This window comes from Triticum dicoccoides, chromosome 2B (assembly GCF_002162155.2).
Source record: "Triticum dicoccoides isolate Atlit2015 ecotype Zavitan chromosome 2B, WEW_v2.0, whole genome shotgun sequence".
Taxonomy (NCBI): domain Eukaryota; kingdom Viridiplantae; phylum Streptophyta; class Magnoliopsida; order Poales; family Poaceae; genus Triticum; species Triticum dicoccoides.
The window spans coordinates 315,427,618-315,435,952 of record NC_041383.1 but is presented as its reverse complement, the minus strand read 5'-3'; positions in this window follow the sequence as shown (position 1 = coordinate 315,435,952).

The following is an 8,335-nucleotide window of genomic DNA, read 5'->3' as shown; positions in this document are numbered from 1 at the left end:
AGAGTCCCTCGGTAGTAGCTATTCAGGCAGGCTGAACCTCAAAGCGTCGGACGTCCGGTAAGGACCGGCCGTCCGGTGCTCGTGACTTACTGTCAGCCCTTTCTCTTGTTCCTCGCGCTCGGTGTCCTTGCTGTCTTGTCCAATGCTCCTAGCTGATCCATGGGCTTCCCCTTGGTACCTGTTCATGCATAGCACATACGTTTGAGGTAGCAGCCATGTCTCACATGTAGAAAGTGAAGGTTCGGAGAGGAGCAAGTTCACCTTGTGTCCAACGGTGTATGCTCGAGGTATCGTCATATGTCCTCTTGGGTCTTAGGGAGTCATCATAGTGTACATGAGGATGACTGTAGGATGCTCCGAATCATCTCCCCCCCCCCCACTTGGGAAAGATCCGACCTCGTATCATGATCCTCATCACCATGGAAACGATTATCATGGACGGACTTGTAGTTGGACAGAGTTTAAGAAATTGCGCGATCCAAGTACTCCAAAGTGTTGCCGGAGTGGTATACATGCAAAAAGAGCAAACACAAATGACACTGAGAAATCTAATGGTTAGTACACAAAAAGTGTCCATCAAGTAAGTATGAGTCCGTGTAGCAAGATTGTTCTTGAGAAAGCGCATGAAGCTTTTCAGGATGATCGAGAATGATATGCAAAGCATTCATGGGAGCAAATTCATTCCTGGTGCACACAATGGTATGGTGCTTGTCATGGTGCACAAAACTACAAGTTCTACCATTGTGCAAAATGATGTCATAATGTGATGGTTTATCAAGAGCATAAACATGGCAATTGATACTCAATATAAGTATGTAATCATGGAATTTATGGTGGGAAATGTGATCATTATGTATGAATTTGTCATCAAGAAAGATCACAACAAATTAGCTAAGGAAGTACCCAAGCTCATATATCATGGATGACATGGGAATACAAGATGAAACAAGGCAATCATAATGTGTATCAATCCATGCATGGGGTGCAAACTTGTGGTGAGTATGATATGTCCATCGAGCATGACATGTGTGAGCACAATCAACAAATATGGAGGTGTTGGTGCAATGTGTCAAAGGAGTGTTGATGTACCAATGCTCGATGTCGTGGCATGAGTGGAGGTTCAAAGGTGCATCCAATAAGTCTTAGCGCTTCTCAATGTGAAGTTCCATAGAGCCAATCTTCAACGTCGCTCCTCCATTCGCGAGGTATATCATGTAAACAACAAGAAGGAAACAACAATGAAAGAATGAGCCATCCAATATGCATATTTGAGGATGGCTCAAATGGAAAGAGTTCACCTTTATTAGTTTCTCAAGTGTGTAGGAGTTGTGCATCTTGTATGCCTTCACATAACAAATATGTCACATGACGGTACCGCCTTGTGATTCCTTCAAGATGAAAGAACATGACAAACACTCAAAAAAACAAATGAGGTTAGTGGGAATGCAAAACGTATCATCCGTGAGGTGAGATGCCCAACAAGTGTTTTTATCATTCTTATCATAATAAAGGACAAGAGAGTGTGTCATGGTATGTAAGCATATGATGCGATAACATCTAGAAGCAATAAGCTTAATCATACAAGCATGCATCACAAGTAATATGTCCAAGTCTCCAAGATCTATAAGCATAGATGCAACTATTGCAGGCAAGCGACAATGAACAAGATATATCATGTGAGAGGAATGAACATATATGTCATAAACCCAAGAAAGCGAGTAAGAATAGAACATGCATGATGCGACAAAGCAAGCAATCATAGCGATCAAGTGGTGCAAGCTAGTAGTGCGAAGATGCAACATACTAGAGTTAATCATGGCAATCAAGTCATGTGTGCAAATAGTGGGCATGAATAATGCACATGACATATCACAAGCATAGAAACAAGATATGAGCAAAGTAGGTTCATTGTATTGCCAAGAAGACCTATGTAAATAGCAATGGAACATCATGACTCTCCCAACACAAGAATCAACAATAGCATATGGCACAAGGGAAACATGGTAATAGCAACTAGGATCTCCACCAAGCATACAAATACACATAAGAGTAACATAATGGTGAATCATGGGTAGATGCTAGCGAGGGTCGCAATTGCATGGTAAAGGCATAGAAGCAAGCATAACAAGAAAAGTGAACACGGTAAAATGGGCATAAGGTGACAAATGGTAAATAGCCCATAGCCGTGTGAGAGACAAGTAAAAGAGATGCGTGTAGTCCTTACGCGAAGGGAATGCTGGTAAGGATAGTCCACGGGATCCCAAGTCATCGTTGCTCTCAAGATCTCGTTTCATTGACTCTTGGGATTGAGAGGTTTGTGAGTATACGTGAGTACCTACACAAAACAAAGACAAAGGGACAATTGTGTGTGCATGGTATATGTACACATCATCCATTATGATGCGCACGTGCATGTGGTGGTTAGCACAAAATATCCAATGCTCAAATAAATGAGATGCGTGATATAGAAACATGTCATCCATCATGATAGGTTTGGTTTTATGTATAGCATAATGGAGACTCAAAGGTTGTAATGTATCATGAGAAATATGAAGAGCATTGTTATTCATGGAATGCGTATGTTGCACACAATCATGGGAATCATGCAAAGTACGGAATGCATCAAAATCTCCTAATATGTATAAGGAAACTATGGGGGTCTCCTCATGAGCATTAGTGGAAACATCACATGGAGAATATTGATGTCCTGGGAAACCACGACCACCTATGGGACCTAGGGCCCCTTGCTGGTTTGGCAGGGGGGATGTCATATTACATAAAGAGCAGAGGAGCATGGGGTAGCATTGTAGGGATCACACGAGCAATTTTACCTAGGTTCGGGCCGCTGCGAGGCATAAAACCCTACTCCTGCTTTGGTGGATTGATGGTGGAAGAATGGTGGTGGAGAATAGTACACTTGACCGACAGGGGCAGCAGTGGCTACTCCAACCTTGCGAACCCTTTCTACGGGTGCCATGGGCCTCCTTTTATAGGTTAAGGGGTCACCACAATGGCGAATCAGTCATTATGCACTTATAAGATACCAAGCAGTGCTATCATACCTAACTCTGCAGGCTGATAGGGCGCATTAAATGCACTGCTCAATGTCACATCGTTGTTCACCCGGCAAGCCTTGCCGGCTTATTTTGCCAGCTCCATGCCTGCTTGTTCGACACGTTGCAGGACGGGTGTCATTTGTAGGATTCCCTGTAGAAAGAGGCTGCCATGTGGGGAATGGCTGCCACTTAATCACTTTGCAACTTGACACAGCACTAATTGACGATGTGGGTCGTGGGGGAGTGGTTGATGAGGTGTTTCTTGCCACCGTGAGTCCCGATAGGCCCTGCCGGGACGTCCTTTACGTTCTCTTCCAAGGTGGCTCTACCCTTGCCTCGCCTGTTTGCCCGGCAAGGGAGGCTTCTCTCCTGGTGGTATCTTTCTTCTTTGGCTTGATCTTGTTCCTCTTGTTTTGCATGTTGGTCCTTCGAATATCTTGGCCTCTTGTACTCTGGCAGGGCCTGATGCCATGATCTTGTTCCCGTGCCTGTGCACAGTCAGAGCAACATACCCAGGGTCTGTTGCACCGACGGAAGCCTGATACATCTCCAACGTATCTACTTTTCCAAACACTTTTGCCCTTGTTTTGGACTCAAGCTTGCATGATTTGTAATGAAACTAACCTGGACTGACGCTGTTTTCACCAGAACTGCCATGATGTTGTTTTATGTGTAGAAAATAGAAGTTCTCGAAAATGACCTGAAAATCCATGGAGGCAAGTTTTGGAAAATATAAAAAATGTTGGCGAAAGAATAAAGACCAGGGGGCTCACACCCTGTCCACGAGGGTGGGGAGCGTGCCCACACCCCTGGGCGCCCCCTCTCTCATGGGCCCCCTGACACTCCACCGACCTCAACTCCAACTCCATATATTCCATTTAGCGGAGAAAAAAATCAGAGAGAAAGTTTTCATCGCGTTTTACGATATGGAGCCACCGCCAAACCCTAATCTCTGCCGGGAGGGCTGATTTGGAGTCCGTTCGGGGCTCCGGCGAGGGGGGTTCGTCGCCATCGTCATCATCAACCAATTTCATGATTCTCACCGCCGTGCGTGAGTAATTCCATCGTAGGCTTGCTGGACGGTGATGGGTTGGATGAGATTTACCATGTAATCAAGTTAATTTTGTTAGAGTTTGATCCCTAGTATCCACTATGTTCTGAGCTTGATGTTGCTATGACTTTGCTTTGCTTAATGCTAGTCACTAGGGCCCGAGTGCCATGATTCAGATCTGAACCTATTATGTTTTCATGAATATTTGTGTGTTCTTGATCCTATCTTGCAAGTCTGTAGTCACCTATTATGTGTTATGATCCGACAACCCCGAAGTGACAATAATCGGGATACTTCTCGCTGATGACCATAGTTTGAGGAGTTCATGTATTCACTATGTGCTAATGCTTTGTTATGGTTCTCTATTAAAAGGAGGCCTTAATATCCCTTAGTTTCCGCTAGGACCCCACTGCCACGGGAGGGTAGGACAAAAGATGGCATGCAACTTCTTTTCCATAAGCACGTATGACTATATTCGGAATACATGCCTACATTACATTGATTAACTGGAGCTAGTTCTATGTCACCCTATGTTATAGCTATTACATGAGGAATCACATCCTACATAATTATCCATCACTGATCCGTTGACTACGAGCTTTTCAAATATTGTGCTTCTCTTATTTACTTTTCCGTTGCTACTGTTAGAACTACTACAAAACTATTATCTTTACTTTTGCCACTGTTACCTTTATTATCATACTACTTTGCTACTAAATACTTTGCTGCAGATACTAAGTTATCCAGGTGTGGTTGAATTGACAACTCAACTGCTAATACTCAATAATATTCTTTGGCTCCCCTTGTGTCGAATCAATAAATTTGGGTTGAATACTTTACCCTCAAAAGCTGTTGCGATCCCCTACACTTGTGGGTTATCAAGACTAATTTCTGGCGTTGTTGCCGGGGAGCATAGCTCTATTCTTTGAGTCACTTGGGATTTATATCTGTTGATCACTATGAGGAACTTGGAAGACGAAAGAACCAAGATTTTGCCCTCAACTACGATGGGAGGTAAGGAACTTCCATCTAGCTCTGCACTGATTCTCCTTTTGTTATTAGTAAGCTTGTGACACCTAAACCTGCTACTGCTTTGAATTCTGATATGTCTTATGTTATTGATGATGCCACTTCTGCTATGCATGATACTTATGATGAAACTACTTCTGTGCATGATACCACTTTGCCATTAGGTTAATTTCTTTATGAACAACTTGCTAGGGTTAGAGAGAATGAAATTATTGAAGATGCTATTATTGATGATAGTGATGATGAAAGTTCTCCCCCTGATTATGAATTGCCTGTTGTTCCTGAGGGTTATGTTATGGAAGAGGAAGCTGCTAGAGCTATCTTTGCTTGTAAACATAGATATGATCTTAAAAAGTTATTAGCTAAATGGAAGCAACAATATCTTAATGCTAGAATGAAACCTAACCCTGCTTTTGCAACTTCACCTATCTGTGTTACTGACAAGGATTATGAATTCTCTGTTGATCCTGGAATAATTACTTTAGTTGAATCAGATCCTTTTTATGGCCTTGAATCTAAAACTGTTGCGACACATCTTACCAAGTTAAATGTTATAGCAACCCTGTTTACTAATGATGAGAAGTCTCACTATTATTATATCCTTAAGATATTTCCGTTCTCATTAAAGGGTGATGCTAAGACTTGGTTTAATTCTCTTCATCCTGGTTGTGTGCGTAGTCCCTAGGATACGATTTATTACTTCTCTGCTAAATATTTCCCCGCTCATAAGAAACAAGCTGCCTTGCAGGAAATATATAATTTTGTGCAAATCCTAGAAGAGAGTCTCCCACAAGCTTGGGGGAGCCTTCTCCGATTACTTAATGCTTTGCTTGATCATCCTCTTAAGAAGAATGAAATACTTGATATCTTTTATAATGGACTAACCGATGCTTCCAAGGAGTACTTGGATAGTTGTGCTGGTTGTGTTTTCAAGGAAAGAACAGTCGATGGAGCTGAATTACTATTGAATAATATGTTGACTAATGAAAATAATTGGACTCTTCCTGAGCCAATTCCTGAGGCAATTCCTGAACCAATTAAGCCAACTCCTGAGCCTATTCCTAAACCCATTCAGAAGAAGAGAGCCCAGCTGCACGGTCACCACACGACATGGCACATTCAAAGCTCTATAGCACCCAAAGTGTTGTCTATCTGATAGACATTCCTAGGGAGGTCTCAACTACGGTGGTAACTTGGTTAAACAGGCTCTGGTTAAAAAGTTAGTGAGCTCTGAAGTTTACTGCAGTAAACTTTATCAGCTCAATGTGATCAACAGGGGGCTGCTATGTGTCAAGTGGTATGTCTGGGGTGTTTAGGCTAGGAAGGACTACAGTCCTGGGGAGTTTGGAAAGAAATGGACCAATATAAATCATAGTTGCTTCACAACTGCATATCTGGTCCAGAAATGAAGATCAGGATGGTGCACTCACGTGGAGTGTCAACTTGAGCTCAAATTGGGCAAGGCTTGATCATTTGGTCATATGTAGATGCTGTAAAAAGCTCATGCCAAATGGACAAGCCAAAATGGCACTTGCTTCACAAACATCTCTGCTGACCAGACACTTGGAATAATTTTGGTGATCAAATGGATCAATTAAATGATGCCAAATTGGGTGGAGATATGTTTTATCGGTAGAATGATCTGGTAATTTATCAGGATTTTTGAAGCAATATAAAATGCACTTGCTTCACAACCTGAAAATAAGGCCAGAATCAAAGATTTGCTCCTGTGCTCACATAGATGATTGGATGGGGCTGAAAATGGGTGAATGGGTTTAATATGAACACATTAAGGAGTGTTCAAAAGTTCAACTTATATGGATAGTACTAGCTAGTACTTCCTTCACAAAGCCTTCTGACTGACAAAAACTTTGAAAATTCACTAAGGAAGACTGGCTAGGCCAATAAATTTGAACTTGTGCATGGGGCAATTATTTGGACATATACTCATGCCCAAAAAGGTTGGGAGGCACTAGGAAAAATATAAATGACACTTCCTTCACAAAGTGCCATTCAGGGAAGAATAGAAAAAGGAATATTGGGGAATTATTTTTTAAATGGCCAAGGCAATGTTTGGGCATATTTGAGCTATATATGACCGAAAGGAATTATGAGAATTGTTTGGGGATTTTTGGATGGACAGAAATATAGGTTGTTTCACAACCTATGGCAGATAGGGTTATTCCTCTAATGAAAAAGGAATTTTCCCTAGAAAAAGAGTTTAGGGTTCGGTCAAGGAGTGAAGTGACATGATCTTGCCAAGGTTTTGAGAATGATGAGTATGATTTCCCAGGTTGCAAGGCCACTGAACCACTCCAAAAAGAAAAACAGAGCAAAAACCAAGTAAATCCAAAGAAAAAGAAAAGGGCCAAAATCCAGGTTGTTACAGGTGTGGGTGCCTAACACCGCCCTGCCACCCAGGTTCACACTGAGGCCATCCTATCAGGCGCCTCGTCTAGCTCAGAAGTATGCACCAGCCAAGCCCTATGATGGACCAACCAACATTGCACCTCCACGCACCAGCTCTGTGACGTGTTTCAAGTGTGGAGAACCGGGCCACTACATGCGAGAGTGTCCCCAGACCAACCCCAACCAGTCTGGAAAGACTGTTGGCCATGGCAAGCCAAGGAATTGCACCCACATGAGGAAAATTATCCTACACATGATCTAGATCTTGCAGCTGTAGTCCGTGCATTCAAAACCTGGCGACATTACCTTCTCGGTAATCGTTGTGAAATCTTCACCGATCACCAAAGTCTGAAGTATATATTCACCCAACCGGATTTGAATCTCAGGCAAAGACGTTGGGTCGAGTTGATCACAGATTTCGACTTAGGGATAACTTACACCCCAAGAAAAGCCAATGTCATGGCCGACGCACTATATCGTAAATCTTATTGTAACAATCTAATGTTACAACAAAGTCAACCACTTCTCCATGAGGATTTTCGGAAGCTTAACCTTCACATTGTTCCTCAAGGATTCCTTTCCACCTTGGTGGCGAAACCTACTCTTACGGATCAAATCATCGCTGCCCAAAAGTGAGATAAGGGGATATCCCGGATCAAGGACAACATTGCTAGTAGAGATGCTAAATGTTTCTCTACAAATGATCATGGTGTTGTGTACTTTGAGAACCATTTAGTGGTTCCCAAGAACCAGCATCTACGGCAGTTGATCCTTAAGGAGGCTCATGAAT